General features: G+C 40.3%; 2 pseudogenes; both read right to left on the bottom strand.

The window, feature by feature from the left end:
* Positions 1–488: 488 nt before the first annotated feature.
* Positions 489–3,178, bottom strand: LOC130135274 (putative F-box protein At1g49610; annotated as a pseudogene).
* An 8,570-nt stretch (positions 3,179–11,748) lies between these two features.
* Positions 11,749–16,594, bottom strand: LOC115663832 (F-box protein At5g03100-like; annotated as a pseudogene).
* Between the last annotated feature and the right edge of the window lie 1,719 nt (positions 16,595–18,313).

Consider the following 18,313-nt stretch of genomic DNA (forward strand, 5'->3'; position numbering starts at 1 on the left):
GTCATTACCGATTTCAATTTTTCAAAATTGATCCTTAGTGGATGGTTCCTGGTTCCAGGGTGGTACATAGTCAAAATCCTAGAACCGGGAACCATCCTCACCCCTACTCATAGGCACATGTTTATGCATAGTGAAAATTCCAGCTACCCTACATAAGAAATCTAAGCTACTTCAAATCTCAATAATGGATGATAAAAATTAAAGCACGTACCCTGGTTTGATCTTGCAGTTCGTTTTGGTTTCCAAAAAGCTGAACCGAATGTGACCACCAAAAATGTTATGTCAAAATTAGAGTTTATCTTCTTTTGGGCAGCAAAGAAGTACTTCAAGTTTGTCTTTGAAATCAAATTGTAATTGATATCTATGCAGTTACACACAAATACAAGAAGATTTCCAAAATGCATATCATAATGATCAGGACGTTTCCTTAATCTTCCAAGAGTGCAGATAACTGATATACCCCTAAATTTTCTACGTTGCCTGAAAAAAAAAAAAGAAGGAAGCTGAGCAGTATCTTAACCAAAACACCCTTTCATATGTCCATAATCCAAAACACCTACTACTAACCTCTTTCCTGAGGAGTTTTCACATTTACAGCTAAACTAAACTTGAAAGAAGTGCAAATTAGGTACATGTTAAAAACCCAATACTGTCATACAGTTCATGTAACTCTACTGTCAAGAGAGAGTTAATAAGAATGAGCAGGGTAGTGCTCATCCACGTTTAGAATTCAAGATCTTCCTCAGATGCTTTTCAAAGGAAACCTCTTCCAAAGGATAATCGAAGATAACTTCGGCATTTTGGGAAGCTCTTCGATAGCTGAGCACATTTTGGCTCACACCATGTAGTTTGCAAATATCAGCAACTCGAACACGTTTTTGTACATGTTGTGCATGCAAATTAGCCTTGATAATCATCTTCTCCAGAGCGAGTGCATCACCAACAAGAAATTTAATCAGGGCGAGCAGATGTTTCGACTCCAAACCACAAGCAAAATCAATGATCTCCACCCTCTTGAGATGTTTCGCCAAACATTGAAAGTTCCCCTTCCGTGAACACAAAAGATCTTCGTCAAAGTTGAAACGTTGTATAGATTCTTCGTCGAGCTTAAACTGCACATAGATGCCCCATTTAAGAAAGAAACTTCATATTAGATGCGGATCCACAGAAAAAAGAATTCATTGCCTCACAAAAATTTCAAACTAACAACTTTCATTTGTCCACCTCAGATTTTACTTTATATCGAGTCTTCATCAATTTGAGCTCTAACCTCGTCCACACAGCAAAACATCTTCTCTTTCTAGGTGGCTCATCGCTAATTCATTAGTTCAAGATCCTAACCTTACATGGCAGCAAAATAATCTCCAGTATAACACTGCAGTTACTTTAGGACATGAACTAATACAGCTTAAACAGCCCAGCACAAATGTCGAGTAGACTGAGAGTCCTGGGCAAATTTCAATTGCCAGAACAAATAAGAGTTTGAGATTGATCATCTTTATGTGCGTCTAAAGTTTTAACTCATTCATGCAAAGAGGAAGTCAGCACAAGAAGCGAACTGAAAATACTATAGAAAAGTAACAAACCTTAAATTCACAAGAGCGAGTCAGGTGTATGACTAATTTTGCCAGGCACTGTGAACTTCGCAGGATGTATGCTATCCCGGGAAGTTCACATTGACCAACCGGCACGCGTCGTATCAGAGTCACATTTTGACAATGGAGATGACACTCCTTCCATCTCCAAAGCGGACAGAACCTAAGCACATTGAGCAAGCAAAATAGAAAAATTAATTAATATTACTGTTCCTGTTTGACATGAATAAAGAATAACAAAATTAGGGTTCATCCAGATACAATATCCTTTGACACTGTTTCCCAGCCGGGAAAAGACTGATAAGGATAATACAAGTAGAAAAGAATAAGTGAATCTCTTTAAGAATCTATTTACATAAAACTTGTGATACTTGAAGGATGTGAAAATTCTAGTAGTTGGTCATACGAGACAGCAAACCTCGTTATCAACTGAAGTTTCCGAGAAAATCCATCCATTGCCATTCTAAAATACTGTAAGAATACTCTGTAAGATGATTATGTGACGTCAGCCTAGTGTGACGAGAGAGCATGACCCAGTTCTAGCAACCTAAGATGACTAGGTCCATTACTCTTCCTCATTTTTCCAGATAATTGTATTTTTTCTATAAACTGAAAGAGCGAATGGAAAATGTAACCTTTTCAAATATAATCTCAACATGCATTTATCTTATGCAAATCAAGCATCTAACAGTGTTGCGCTGAGTAGCATCCATGATAATTAGAAATATCTAGTGGCATTCGTTGTCCCCAATCGAGTGATCCTAGATCCATTTGTTCGAAATTAAACAGAGGGAAGAAGCTCCAAGGTTCACCATATTTTCTTACGTAATAACTCGAAACATAAAGTTATTAATCATCCTGTTCAGAATGATTCCCCTTAACAAAAGACTAAACAAAAGACTATAATGCCACAGAAAGCTGAGAGGTCACTTAACCAGGGGATCATACAGCACTAAATGGCACTAATCACAGACAACATTCAACACGAGTACGCCTTATAAAGGGCAAAAATACTGAGCTGGTACCTGCAAACACCAATCGCCAATGGTGATTGTAGAAACTCTGCACAGCTTCTCAAGAAGTACCTTAAACAAGTCGCGGCCTATCCTGTCACCAGACACAGAAAAATCCAACTCGGCTTCCACCAAAGAAGATACATCATCAAGTCTGAACACGGAACGAAGACGCCAAACCCCCAATACCCGTAGCGACAGCAAATGCGGGGCCCAAATTTTCTCAAAGTTAGATAACCAGCCATTAACGAGTATTAACTCTTTCACACTTGTCGAATCTATAACAATGTTCTTGATGCTCCTGCAATTGTGCAACTCAAGGGACTCTAGAACAGGACTTCCCCTGACAATTCCCTCCAGGATATCATCACTCACCTCTGCATATCTTATCGACAAGACCTTAAGGCAAGGCCACCTGACAGCAGTACCCAACGAAAAACAGCAGCCCCTGACTTCCAGGCGCACCAACCGACTCGAGCAGTACAAGAACCGCGGCAGTTTATAAAAGAACTCCCGCTGGACAGAGGATACATGAATGCACAGCAATCCAACATGAATGCACCTCACCATTTCGGTCTCGAACCATCGTCCAAATTAGGATCTATGAGATTTGAGGGGTCCCTTCCTCCAACTCCTCCATGCCTGCAATGAATCACAAACGCAAACTCAGATGGTAAAAACAGTTGCTCGACTCATTCAAGTTCGAGTGCACCACTCTTTTCCAGTGATTCTTTGGGTCGAACTTGAAAGAATCGAGAAACTGTTTTTACCATCTGAGTTTGCGTTTGTGATTCATTGCAGCCATGGAGGAGTTGGAGAGATGGGACCCCTCAAATCTCATAGATCCTAATTTGGACAATGGTTCGAGGACCGAAATGGTGAGGTGCATTCATGTTGGATTGCTGTGTGTTCAAGAAATTGAGGCGGAGATCCTCCACAAGGCGCTCCCCGCGAAGCGGAGCCAGAGGTCGAGCTTGGGGTGGAGGGCCAAGTGGCACTTGAAGTTGGTGATGTGGAACCTCTTCACCGCGGGCGAGGTGCACCGGATCCGGACGCTGTCGACAAGGGACAGGCGTCGTGGAAGACGAGGTGGGTGGTGGTGGCCCAAGTGGACCGCCAGCGCTTGGAGAGGACGCTGGTCTTCACGACGCCTCTCAGGGGCAGGATGGAGAAGATGTGGTGGAAGGAGAAGATGTGGTGGATCACGGCGTCTGGCAAGTCGCTGATCGCGGCGGACGGAGGTCTCCGCCATGATGAGATCGCTAGGGCCAAATGAGGAGGAGGTCGGTTTCGTTTGGAGCGATTCCGCCGGTCACCGCCGGAGGATTCGCGGTGGGTGGCGCCGTGGACGGAGGCCTCCGCCGTGGAATCGAAGTCCTAGGGTTTCTGCGGATTTTCCCGCTGAGCAAGATAAAGACGAAGAACTAAGAAAATTTTTAAGAGTTTTTTTTCTTTTTTCTTTTTTGTCTTTTTTTTAAATCTTTTTTGTCTTTCGAGCTTTTTATGCAAACATATAATTTGTTTACTTCATAATTCACTGCAAAAACAAATTAGACTATCCCAATGTGAAAAAAAAAAACAGAGGATCATAATTAAACTCGAGTTTAGAGAAAAAAGATATTTAGTAATTCACACAAAAATTTAAGCGATGTTGTGATCCACTCAATATTTCTTTTCTCCTCATAAAAATGCAGGTTCGTCAAATACTAGGATAAATTATCTCTGATTTCCTCTGTTCCTAACTCTCTTTCCTCTGTCAACTCCACCATAGTTGTTGCCGCACTTGACATTCTACTCGCAAACATACTTTGGAGTCCAGTCACCTCCAACTAAGGCCAACAACTTTTGATATTATGTGTTTACATGGCAACAAGGTGAGCGTGCTCGATTGAAGCTTAATCAATCAATACCATGTCGTGAATCGGCGAACATGTTTAAACACATAAATGAACACGATGTCGCAGATTTGGACCTTTCAATGCTTTTATTAACGTCCGTAGAAATGTTTAATTAAACATGTTAACATTTATTTAGATTCGACAGGTCAATAAATGTTGTGGCGGGTGGCGGGATTGACGGCGGGAGGGGCTATAGATGAATAGGGGTGAGCAAGATGGATCGCCCAAATCGGGATCGGACCGGACCGACCTGTTTGGTCTGGTTCTCGAAATATTGGTCCGATTCCCGGTTCCTAAAAATGGACCCGGTTTTCGGGCGGTCCGGTTCCCAGTTCTAGGGTGGGAACGGACCGACTGGACCGGACCAACACATTTCAACAGTTTGCTTTGTGGACCCTCTTGTGAAAGGTGAAAATAAGCTGAAAAGATATTAAGTAATTCACACAAAATTTACGTGATGTTGTAAACCATCCAATTCAATATTTCTTTTCTCCTTATAGAAATGCAAGATCGTTAAATACTAGGCTAAAATATTTCTAATTTCCTATATTCCAAACTCTCTTTCCTCTGTCAACTCCACCACAATTGTCACTACACCTGCCACTCGGCCCACCTCCGAACATACTTTGGAGTCCGGTCGCCCACAACTAAGGTTGGGAATTTTCGACATAATTTGTTTTTTTTTTTTGTGAGAAGATGTAATGTGTTTAAATGGCACCAAGCTAAGTGTGCTCGATCGAAGCTTAATCAATACTATGTCATGAATCGATGAACATGTTTAAACACATAAATAAACATGAAGTCCCGGATTTGAACCTTTCAACGCTTTTATCACTTCCATAGAAACGTTTAATTAAAGAAGTTAACATTTATCTAGTTAGTGGTATTGATATTTGTTGTGTAATGCTTTCTGCTTGTGAGAATATGTGCCTTTCTTTTCCTTTCTCTTATTTTTTTTGGTCAAATTCCATTTCTTCCTTTCCAATTTCACGTTCATTTGAATTTTAAAAAGAAAAGAAATTGAGTTGATTTGAGTTCAAATCCAATTTGATGCATTTCGATTGAATAGAGCTTGAGAATATCCATATTTTGGTACGAATTGTTTCTCGAACATTCAAATAATTGACTTTGCAAACAAAATCGGTTTGTTCCATCTAGCTTGATTACCATAATTTCACTAAAGGATCTTATTCGACAAATTTTTGCTCCAGGTCAGTTTGGATTTTAGTGCATTATCAAAAACTGATTGGACCGCATCACATGGTTTAGTAATTTGGAAAACAGTCACACAAAAATCCTAACACGTGCTCACTGTGTCAATTTACCCTAACATTTCTTTTTGACATAAAAAAACTCCAATCTATGTTCACCGTGGCACATTTATCCTTAATTTTTTCTTATGACATAAAATACCCCAAACTTGTACATATTTGACACATTTACCTATCAAGGTTCCGTCAGATGATTTTTCAATCAAAACAACGCCATTCTTATTTTACTCATGCCGCATGACGCCATGTCAACACCGTTTTTTTTTTCTAACGTCCTTATAGACAGATTTTTAACGGTGTTAATTGATGGAACCTTGACGAAGAGTAAAAATGTCACACGATTACAAGTCTGAAATTTTTAATAACAGAAATTTTTTTAAGATAAATGTGTCACAGTGGGCATAGTTTTGGATTTTTATGACTTTTTTCCTAGCAATTCAATCGTCAAATAATGTGTTGTCGGCTATCTTATTATATAAATCGAGTAGCAATATTAATTCTTATATGATGAGAAGTGTAGAACATACCTTGCCTTGATACTAGTCTAAAATTGCTTATCGGGTCCTTAGTTCTGCACAAATGGAAGGATCACTAGAGGTTCATCTATACTAGTACTATATCATATATTCCACGACCAAAGTGCATAAGCAAATTCAACCACGTCATCCATCTTCAATAACCCTTTGTTTTTCCTTCCTCAATCAACCTTTTTCTTTATTCCTTTTTTAGTAGATGCATTTATTAACATGACTCTTAATAAAAGTAAAATGAGGAGGCAGAAAGATCAACATTTTTTTTTCTTGAAATTAGTTTACAAATTCACAATTTATAATAGAGATAAGTATACCGGAAGTTCTAAAACTTATCGCGAAAGTGCAATTGAGTCATAAAATTTCCAAAAAATGCAATTAAACACTAAAACTTGTCAAGTTTGTGTAATCGAGTCATAAAGTTAACATCGTCAATTAGTCTAACGGAAAATTATGATGTGGCATTTTAAAATTAATTTCTCTCTCCTATGTAAATTTTTTTATTAATTTTATCTTCAAATCTAAAAACATATTTTTATATATATTTAAATTAGATTAAAAAACTAAAAAAACTAAAATTTTACTTTAAAATACAACAATTAAAAAAAGATGGGGAGGCCTCACCAGCGGGGCGCTACCCCCACCACCCATCGCCTACCCAAGAAAAGGCTGGCAAGGCTCACCCAGATCTGGGTTGAGGGCATCCATGTGACATCCTCATATTCGACCCTATTGGAGATGTAATGAATGGTTATTTCATTAACGCGCAATTAGTAGAATTAGGCTCTGAATTGATTCTTGGATCATTCAAGGGTATTCCAAGCTTTGGGAAAGACAAATTAGGACTTTGATGCGCGCGACCAAAGAACTCAATCCTGGATTGACGATTCGATTATAAGTATTATTGAGAGACAATCATAAGCCATTTCAAGCTGATCCGGGAATAATTCTAGATCGATTCAACAATAGTATAGAATCGGATTACGGGTGATTCCGCACGATTACTATACTGATTTCGAACGACCTTAAATCAATTCATAATAATCGTATACTTCGAAACGGGCTACTAACCCCTCTCGACTACATGACAACCAAGGGTCATCCATGAGTCGAGAAAGCTTAAACGAGGATTGATTTGGAATCAACTACGGGTTAAACGCACGAAACCCTTAAAAGCCACCTATTGTTCTAATTATGTGAAAAGCGCGTTTGAGAGATTTTAACCACGAATTCTACTCCAGTTAAGGGTATCGGACTATAGAGGATTAAGAGACGACTATTGGATAATCTCAAGGGATCACCTATTAATTGGTAAATCGCAAAATATTGGAAAAGTGAAATTCGGACGGGAAATTAGGAGTTACAAGGGGACTCACGAATTTGGAAAGGCCTAAAAGGAATTAGGCCATGATGAGAAAATTGGCTTGGCCCATTTGTGAAAAGACCTTTTTACCCCCAAGCCTTTTTGAATTCCTTTGGTTTATTGAAGGGTAGAATAGCCTTTCTACCCCCACCATTATTGGTCGGCCATATAGGGGTGGAAAATGACCAAATTGCCTCTCTCATTTTATCTTTATTACATTTTTGTCCTTTGATATTTGTGAAGCTTGTCTTACAAGATTCAATCCTAACTATTGGATCTTGGCTTGTTGGGCAAGAAGTGATCTTGGCCATCAATCTTGGGAGTGTCTTGATAGACACTTTCTCTCTGTTGATCACTCTCTCACTTTGGCTTTTTCTCACTCTCTCACCTGCACTCTCTCTTTCTCCCTTGTTTCAGCCGACCACCAACCACCATCACCGCCATCACCATCGCCACCGGCCACCATCACCATTGCCACTAGCCACCATCACCGTCACCACTAGCCACCATCACCGCCACCATCTCAGTAAAAACCATTTTCAACTATACATACATTTTGGTATGCAGCTTTTGGAATGAAAGCACACTTTTGTTTTTGAGGTGCTGCCTTGGTTGGCTGAATAACCACCTCATTAGAAATTCTTTTTCCTATTGCCTTATGATTGGCTATAGGAGAGGGGGAAGGCTTTGCTCTTACCATTGTTGGTTGAGGTTGGTTATTGAAGGCTAGTTGAAGAAGTTTTAGTGCTTCTTCACGAGAGAAGTGAAAGCAAATTATTTTTCGAATCAAATCGAAACTAACAGTAATTTTTTTTCTTTTCAGGCTTTGTTTGTTTCGCGAAAAATATGATGTTTCTGGAAAATGTTTTCTGGAAAGTCATTTTCTAGGAAAATGATAATATTTTCCGGTGTTCGGCCGAGACTTGAAAATGAACTGGAAAATATTTTTTCATCGTTTGGTATGGAAAATTTGATTTTCCTCTTTGCACTTATTTTAATAATTTTTTATTTTAAAAAATCGAATTTTTAATTATTTCTTATTTTTGAACTTTTTAATAATATTTTACATTCTTTTCTTTTAATTTCTCTTCCTTTTTATTTTTTTTTATTTCATCCTCTATTGGTCGTCGGCCATGGCAACCGGCAATAGGTGAGCCTTACCGGCCTCGCTTACCCAAGGCCAACAAGCTCTCGCCTTGCCAACCTCAAGCGATGCCCCACCAGATCTAGCGAGGCAAGGCTCGAGCTAGCCCACGGCCAAGCCTCACCTGTGGCCGGTCGCCAGCCGTCGTCGTGGCCGGCGACCGACATAGGAAGAAAGAAAAGAAAAAGATTAAAATTTGATTTTTTTAAAAAAGGAATAGAAAAATTAAAATAAAAGTAAAATGTGTTTTGTGAAAGAAAGTGACGTGAGAGAAAATGTGGAAAATGTTTTTCCGCTTTTTAAAAAGCGAAAAACATTTTTCCTTGCTTTTGAAGGTGGTGTTTTCATTGGTAGAAAATGTTTTCCATGACTAGTTAATTCTTAGTTGTTGATTTCATGAACTTAAAAATTTACGCAAACGTTGCATAGCTCAAACAATAAATTACTATTCCATTATAAAAATGAACCTCATACACATATTTATTCATAGCAAAATTCCGGCTATTTCATATCTTAATGATGGATAATAAAACGGGTTAATACCACGAAAAACCCTAAACTGGTACACTTGTGACACATTTACCCCAAACTATTTTTTGACAAAAAACCCCGGACACCGTGACAATTTTATCTCGAACTATTTTTTTGACCATCAAAATCCCAAATAGTATACACTGTGACAATTTTACCCTGAACTTACCACAAAAAACCCTAAACTGGTACATATGTGACAATTTTACCATGAATTAAAATTTTAATATTATTTTTTATTTTTTCGAATTTTTATTTATTTTTATTCTTTTCTTTTCTTTTTTTTTCATCTTCAAACCTTGGCGGTCGCCGTCCGTGTGGCGCAGAGCGGAAGCCGCGAGGGCCGCCTCGCCGCGTCGGCGAGGCCCTCGCCCGGCTCGGGCGAGGGCCATCCTCGCCCGCCCGTGGCAGGGCAACCTCGCCCGGACTCGGCGGAGGCGGCCCTTGCCCGACGCAGGAGGTCGCCTCGCCGGTATCGGCGAGGCTACCCTCGGCGGCGTCGGGCCACCCTCGCCCGACGCCGGATCTGCGAGGCGGCCCTCGCCTACGCCGGCGAGGCCGCCCGCCCGGGCAAGGCGAGGAGGGCCCTCGCCCAACGCAGCGAGGGTCGCCTCGCCGCATCCGGCGAGGCGAGGGCCTCCCGACGCCGGCGATGGCGGCCCTCGCTAGATCCGGCGTCGGCGAGGGCCGCCTGACGCCGGCGGGGCGCCTCGCCGGATCGGCGAGGGTAGCCCTCGCCGGACGGGCGGGGCGCTCGCCCGTCTACCGGGGGTCGCCTCGCCCGACGCCGGCGAGGGCCGCCTCGCCGGATCCGTGGCCGGCCGGAAGTTGAAGGTGAAGGAAAAAAAGAAAAGAAAAGAAAAGAAAAAGAAAAATTCAAAAAAAATAAAAATAAAAATATTAAAAATTAGTTCGAGTAAAATTGTCACATGTGTACCAGTTAGGGTTTTTGTGGTATGTTTGGGGTAAAATTGTCACAGTATACCTGTTGGGGTTTTTATGGTAAAAAAAATAGTTTGGGTAAATGTGTCACAAGTGTACCGGTTTAGGGTTTTTCGTGGTATTAACCCTAATAAAAATTAAAGCATGTACCATGGTTTGAACTTGCACTTTTGTTTTGGTTTCCATAAAGCTGAATCGAATGTGACCACAAAAAGGGTTATGTTAAAATTCGAGTTCGTGTATTTTTGGGTAGCAAAGAAGTACTTCAAGTTTGTCTTTGAAATCAAATTGTAATGATGTCTATGCAGCTACGCACAAATACAAGAAGATTTCCAAAATATCATAACGATCTGGGCGTTTCCTTAATCTTCCAAGAGTGCAAATAAATGATATATCCCTAATGTTCTATTTTGCCTGAAAATGAAGAGAAAGCTTAGCAATATCTTAAGCAAAACACCCTTTCATATGTCCATAATCCAAAACATTGCTATTTACCTCTTTCCTTAGGAGGTTCATATTTACAAGTAAACTACACTTGAAAGAAGAGTAAATTAGGTACGTGTTAAAAACCCAATACTATCATATAGTTCATGTAACTTTCCTATCAAAAGAGAGTGAATAAGACTATTTGGTTTAATATTTGGGAAAAGCCTTTAAATAAATACGAACGACTTTAATCTAAAGGGTTTTAATTAAATGCAAAGATTGTTTGGTAATTGTAATTGAAAAAAACACTAGGAAGCAACTCTCAGAGAAGTGCCGTTTGGTAGAAACGCATTTGAAAAATTTTTTAGTGCGATCAATTTAATCTTTTTAATTTTTAATTTGTTTAAAATTGGAAAAAAAAAAAGACCGCAACTTTTACAACTCGAATAGTGAAAACTATGTAAAAGAAATGCATGAACAAATTTATAAATAAAAAATCACATACCTTTTCTGGCTAAAACAATCATACGGATCAGAACTATACAAGGGTTATTCTATCACGTAAACATGTTACGTTATAAGATGTATTATCATGTGAAGCATTGGCCCCTTACTTACATCATTAGGGTCATCTATATATCCAAAATTGGGATCCAATGAGATGGATGAAATCATAAAATTTCAAATTCAGGATGTTGCACAAACATATATATGCTTTTGGTGCTAGACAAACAAATTCTGACAATTTGTTACAACTTATATGTAATAACATATGGTAAATGATGTGCACAGCACTCACCGAATACTTGCTCCATAAATCCGTGTATGACGAACTTTTGACGAATATCTATATAAGTATAATGCCAGTGACAATAGGTTCCCAAAAAACCTGCTTACTCCCAAAATAAGATAGTTGTATCCATCAACAATTCAACATCAAAACATAGCATTGTTGATACTAGAACGACCGGTGAACTGTAAAAATCCCAAAGACACATTGCTGGTGCAAATAAAGTTTGCACCTTGATCCCACCCTATGTTAAAGTGCACGCCCTATGTAAAAGTGCAGGCTCATAACACAAAAACCAAGAAGCTGCACTAAGTCAGGATAGCTAGTTTCATCATCTCAAAGTCAAAAGCCATCCTTCATCTTGCTCATTCTGCCATGTGCCCTCCTCTGACTTTCTTTGATCCCCGGAACTTCTCTCTTAACTTGTCCATGGCAACCTGCGCCTCATGGCAGTCCAACATACAAAATGCCCCCAAGTGGCTGCAACACATTGCAAAAATTTCTTGTCATTACGTCTACTCTATATAGTTTTGGACAATTTGAAGTTCAAATCGTGCTCCATAATATAGGCTTTCCTCTCAGACAGGTCAAACATGTTTACTATCACAACAAGAGTGAATTAGAACTTGATACATATAAGAAAGAGTCAAAACCCAGTCGCAGATGTGAGTATTACAAATAGAAAATCCTAAAGTTTTAGGCTTTTGACCACCAAACTGACTACAAGCTTAAAGTGGCAACGACAACAACTGCATACAAAAGCCATCCATCACAGCAAGCGCATTTTGTCCATGCTTATGCAGTTCAGCACAATAAAGAAACGTGATGGTCCCGCAAAGGAAACCAAAAACATACTCGGGAGAATCTCTAATTGCTGCACAAATCATGAATTGCCAGGTCTCAAATGAAGCAGCCACCACCAAATGTTATCAATCCCAAAAGCCAAATAGAAGTTCACATCATTTTCAATGCCCAGATCAAAACGTGGAATCAAAGAGACTCTTCCCCCAGTTAAGTTTCACAGGTAAATTACAGTGCAATCAGAGGTCTACAATGTCATCCTAAATGCAAGAACTGAAAAAACAAATCTGGCAACTGCAATTTGAGCAACTTATAGATCATTCCGGTAGAATATCTTTACTCCTAATGAACAGGAAAGGCTACAAATCAAAGACAAAAGCCAATCGAAAAATGAACATGCCAACCCAAATTGCAGTTTTACACCCAACAATGTCACATTAAATCGAATTTATAAAACTACAAATAAACTATCAGATGAATGTGCAGTGCCTGGGCAGGTTTGGCCTCTGACGAAGGGATCGACTCCACATTCAAAATTCTTGCTGTCAAAGCATCGAATTTCAACTTCATCTACAACGATCGGAGCAAGCAACACACACTCATATTCATGATTAAAAGGCGAAAAGGAAACTTCGATAAGTTAACGAAATTACACATCCCTCGGAAGAGAGGGCATAGTAGTCCACACCAATTGGGAAATCGCAGCACCTGTTTAGAATGAGCAGTGTAGTGCTCATCCAAGTTCAGAAACCTGGATCTTCTTCATATGCTTTTTTAAGGACAACTCTTCCAAAGGAGAATCAAAGATAACTTCAGCATTTTGGGAAGCTCTTCGATAGCTGTGCACATTTCGGCTCACATCAAGTAGTTTGGAAAGATCAGCAGCTTCACGATGTTTTCGTCCACATTGTGCATGGAAATCAGCCTCGATAATCATCTTCTCCAGCGTAAGTGCATCACCAAGAAGAAACTTAATTAGGGTAAGCAGGTGTTTCGACTCAAAACTATTAGCAAAACCAGTTATCTCCACCCTCTTGAGATGTTTTGCCAAACATTGAAAGTTCCCCTTCCGTGACCAAAAATCTTCGTTAAAACGTTCTATAGATTCTTCGTCGAGCTTCAACTGCACATAGATACCCCATATAAGAAAGAAGCTCCGCATTAGATGTGGATCCACGGAAAAAAGAATTCGTTGCCTCACTAAAATTTCAAACAAACAACTTTCATTTGTCCACCTCGGATAATAGTCAGTCTTACTTTATATCGGGTCTTCATCAATTTGAGCTCTTAAACTAGTCTACACAGTAAAACATCTTCTCTTTCTAGGCGCTCATCGCTAATTCATTAGTTCAAGATCCTAACCTTACATGGGAGCAAAAGAATCTCCAGTATAACACTGCAGTTACTTTAGAACATGAACTAAAACAGCTTAAAACGACCCTGGATAAATGTCAGTCATGGGAAAATTTCATTTGCTGGAACAAATAAGAGTTTCAGATTGATCATCTTTATGTGCTTCTAAAGTTTTAACTCATTCATGCAAAGAGGATGTCAGCACAAGAAGTGAACTGAAAATAATATAGAAATGTAACAAACCATCAATGGGCGAGAGGGAGTCAGGTGTATGACTAATTTTTCCAGGTGCTGTGAACTTCGTAGCATGCATGCTATCCCGGGAAGTACCCATTGATTAATTGACGCGCATAGTATCAAATTCTGACGTTTTGACAATGGACATGGCACTCCTTCCATCTCCAAAGAGGACAGAGTCTTACCACATTGAGCAAGCAAAACAGAAAAATTAGTTAGTATTTCTGTTCCTGTTTAACATGAATAAAGAATAACAAAATTACGGTTCATCCAGATGCAATATCCTCTGACAGAGTCTCCCAGCCAGGAAAAGACCAATAAGGTTACTACAAGTAGAAATGAACAAGTGAATCTCTTTAAGAATCAAGACTATTTACATAAAACTTGTGATACTCGAAGGATCTGAAAATTCTAATAGTTGGTCACATGAGACAACAAACCTCGTTATCGACTGAAGCTTTCGAGAAAATCCATCCATTGCCATTCTAAAATATTGTAAGAATACTCAGTAAGGTGATTATGGGACATCAGCCTAGTGTGACGAGAGAGCATGACCCAGTTCTAGCAACCTAAGATGACTAGGTCCATTACTCTTCCTCATATTTCCAGATAATAGTATTTTTTCTATAAACTGAAAGAGCGAATGGAAAATGTAACCTTTTCGAATAATCTCTTCATGCATTTATCTTATGCAAATCAAACATCTAACAGTGTTGCGGTGAGTAGCATCCACGATAATTAGAAATATCTAGTGGCATTCGGTGTCCCTAATTGAGTAATCCCATATCCATTTATTTGAAACTAAACAGAGGGAAGAAGCTCCAAGGTTCACCTTGTGTTCTTACGCAACAATAACTCAAAACACAAAGGCTCTGTTCGTTTGGCGGAAAATATTCTCCCGGAAAATATTTTCCGGGTTTTCCGGTGTTCGGGGGGCGGAAAACGTTTTCCTTGGGAAAATATTTTCCTTCCCCTCCTCACAAAATAGCCTAAATCTACGGAAAATGACTTCCGCTTCTTCAAAAGCGGAAATCATTTTCCGGAGCTTCTTCTTCTTCTTCTTCACTAAGGTCGCTGGCCGCCGCCGCCGCCGCCGGTCGTGGCCGCCGCGGCCGCCGCCGGACTTTTTGGCCGCCGGCCGACGCCGCCGCCGCCGGACGTAAGGCTCGTTGGTCGCCGGCCGCCGCTCCGCCACCGGACGCCGGACGTTGGCCGTCGGTCGCCGGACGCCGCCGCCGGCCGCCGGTCGCCGGCGAAAAATATTTTCCGAAACTTTTTCATATTGATCGCCGAACACCGGAAAATTATGTTCCGGGAAAATATTTTTCAGGAAAATGACTTTCGGAAAAATATTTTCCAAAAGGAGAATATTTTCCGCCAAACGAACGAAGCCAAAGTTATGAATCATCCCGCTCACAATGATTCCCCCAGATGAAAGACTAGAATGCCATAGGGAGCTGAGGTCTCTCAACCCGGGGCAACATACAGCAGCACTAAATGGTGCCCATCACAACCACCATTCAACACGAGCACGCCTTATAAAGGGCAGAAATACTGAGCTGGTACCTGCAAACACCAAACGCCAATGGTGATTGTAGAAACTCCGCACAGCTTCTCAAGAAGTTCTTTTAACAAGTCGCGGCCCTTCCCGTCACGAGGCACCGCGAAATCTAACTCGGCTTCCACCAAAGAAGATACGTCGTCAAGTCTGAACACGGAATGAAGAGGCCAAACCCCCAATACCCGTAGCGACAGCAAATGCGGGGCCCAAATTTTCTCCAAGTTAGAATACGCGCCATGGATGAGTATTAACTCTTTCACACTCGTCGAATCTATTACAATGCTCTTCAGGCTCCTGCAACAATCCAACTCAAGGGACTCTAAAACAGGACTTCCCCCGACAATTCCCTGCAGGATATCATCACTCATCTCCGCACATCCTATCGACAAGACCTTAAGGCAAGGCCACCAGAGCAGTACCCAACGAAAAACAGCAGCCCTTGACTTCCAGGCGCACCAACCGACTCGAGCAGTACAAGAACGGTGGCAGTTTATACAAGAACTTCCGATGGGCATCAAGACGTAGGCGGAGATCTTCCACGCGGCGCTTCTCCGCGAAGCGGAGCCAGAGGTCGAGCTTGGGGTGGAGGGCCTCGTCGTACTTGAAAATGGTGATGTGGAACCTCTTCACCGCGGGCGAGGTGCACCGGGACAGGACGCTGTCGACGAGGGACGGGAAGTCCAGGTAGTAGGGGTCGCGATGGCGAGGCCGGAGGTTGTTGAAGACGAGGTGGGTGGTGGCGGTCCAGGTGGACTGCCAGCGCTTGGAGAGGACGCTGGTCTTCACGACGTCTCTCAGGGGCAGGAAGGAGAAGATGTGGTGGATCACGGCGTCTGGCAAGTCGCTGATGAGATCCCTACGGTCCATAGGAGGAGGAGGTCGGCTTCTTTTGGCGCGATTCCGCCGGTTGTCGCCGGAGGATTCGCGGCGGACGGAGGTCTCCGCCATGATGAGATCGCTAGGGCTCCTGCGTCGCCGCTGCAAATGAGGAGGAGGTCGGTTTCGTTTGGCGCGATTCCGCCCGTCGCCGGAGGATTCGCGGTGGATGGCGCGGTGGACGGAGGCCTCCGTCGTGGAATCGAAATCCTAGGGTTTCCGCGGATTTTCCGGCCGCGTTTCCGAAGGGTTTTTCCTTGTCTGCAACTCTGCATCATTTTACATAGCCGAGCATTGAGCAAGGTAAAGGCGAAGAACAATGAAAATTTATAAGAGTTTTTTTTTCTTTTTTGTTTTTTTGTTTTTATCTTTTTTGTCTTTAGAGTTTTTTATGGAAACATATAATTTGTTTACTTCATAATTCACTGCAAAAACAAATTAGACGATCCCAATGTGAAAAAAAAAAAAAGAAGATCAAAATTAAACTCGAGTTTAGAGAAAAAATATTAAGTAATTCATACAAAATTTACGTGATGTAATAACTCACTCAATATTTCTTTTCTCCTTATAGAAATCCAGGTTCGTCAAATACTAAGATAAAATATTTCTGATTTCCAATGTTCCTAACTCTCTTTCCTCTGTCAACTTTGCCATAGCCGTCGCCGCACCTGCCACTCGGCCCCCCTTACCTCCGAGCATACTTTGGAGTCCGGTCGCCTCCAACTGAGGCTGGCAATTTTCAACATAATGTGTTTTTTTTTTGTCAGAAGACGTAATGTGTTTAAATGGTACCAAGTTGAGCGTGCTCAATCGAAGCTTAATCAATACTATGCCATGAATCGATGAACATGTTTAAATACATAAATAAACACGAAGTCACGAATTTAAACCTTTCAACGCTTTTATCACGTCCGTAGAAACGTTTAATTAAACAAGTTAACATTTATTTAGTTAGTAGTATTTGATATTTGTTGTGTGATGCTTTCTGCTTGAGAGAATATGTGACTTTCTCTTCCTTTCTCTTGTTTTTTTGGGTCAAATTCCATTTCTTCCTTTCCAATTTTGCGTTCATTTGAATTAAAAAAAAATTGAGTTGATTTGAGTTTAAATCCAATTTGATGCATTTCGATTGAATAGAGCTTGAGCATATGAATATTTTGGTACGACTTGCTTTTCGATCGTTCAAATAATTGACTTTGCAAATAAAATCGGTTTGTTCCATCTGACTTAATTACGATAATTTCACTAAAGGATCTTATTCGACAGATTTTTGCTCTATGTCAGTTTGGATTTTAGTGCATTATCAAAAATGGATTGGACATATATGCACATTACTCTTCGATCTTTGATAATCATCTTTATGCAAGAAGAACCATATGACCGCATCACATGGTTTAGTAATTTGAGAAACAGACATAAAAAGTCCCAACATATGCCCATTGTGTCAATTTACCTTGAACTTTTTTTATGACATCAAAAACCCCAATCTATGTCTACTGTGGCACATTTACCATAAATTTTTTCTTATGACATAAAAATCCCAAACTTGTACCTATGTGACATATTTACCCATTATGATTCCGTCAGATGATTTTTCAATCAAAACAATGTTATTCTTATTTCACTTATGCCGCATGACGCCATATCAACACCGTTTTTTTTTTTCCGACGTCTATATAGGCAAATTTTTAACTATACTCATTGATAGAACCTTGACAAAGAGTAAAAGTGTCACATGGGTACAAGTTTGAAATTTTTAATAACAAAAAAATTTTTAAGATAAATATGTCACAGTGAGCATAGTTTTGGATTTTTTGCGATTTTTTCCCTAACAATTTCAATTGTCAAATAATAGGTACTATTGTTTATCTCATTATATAAAGTGAGTAGCAATATTAATTCTTATATGATGAGAAGTGTAGACATACCTCACCTTGATACTAGTCTAAAATTGCTTATCGGGTCCATAGTTTTGCACAAAT

Source organism: Syzygium oleosum, unplaced genomic scaffold, assembly GCF_021117445.2.
Source record: "Syzygium oleosum isolate NSW1041296 unplaced genomic scaffold, Sole_v2.1 Sole_v2.30, whole genome shotgun sequence".
NCBI lineage: Eukaryota > Viridiplantae > Streptophyta > Magnoliopsida > Myrtales > Myrtaceae > Syzygium > Syzygium oleosum.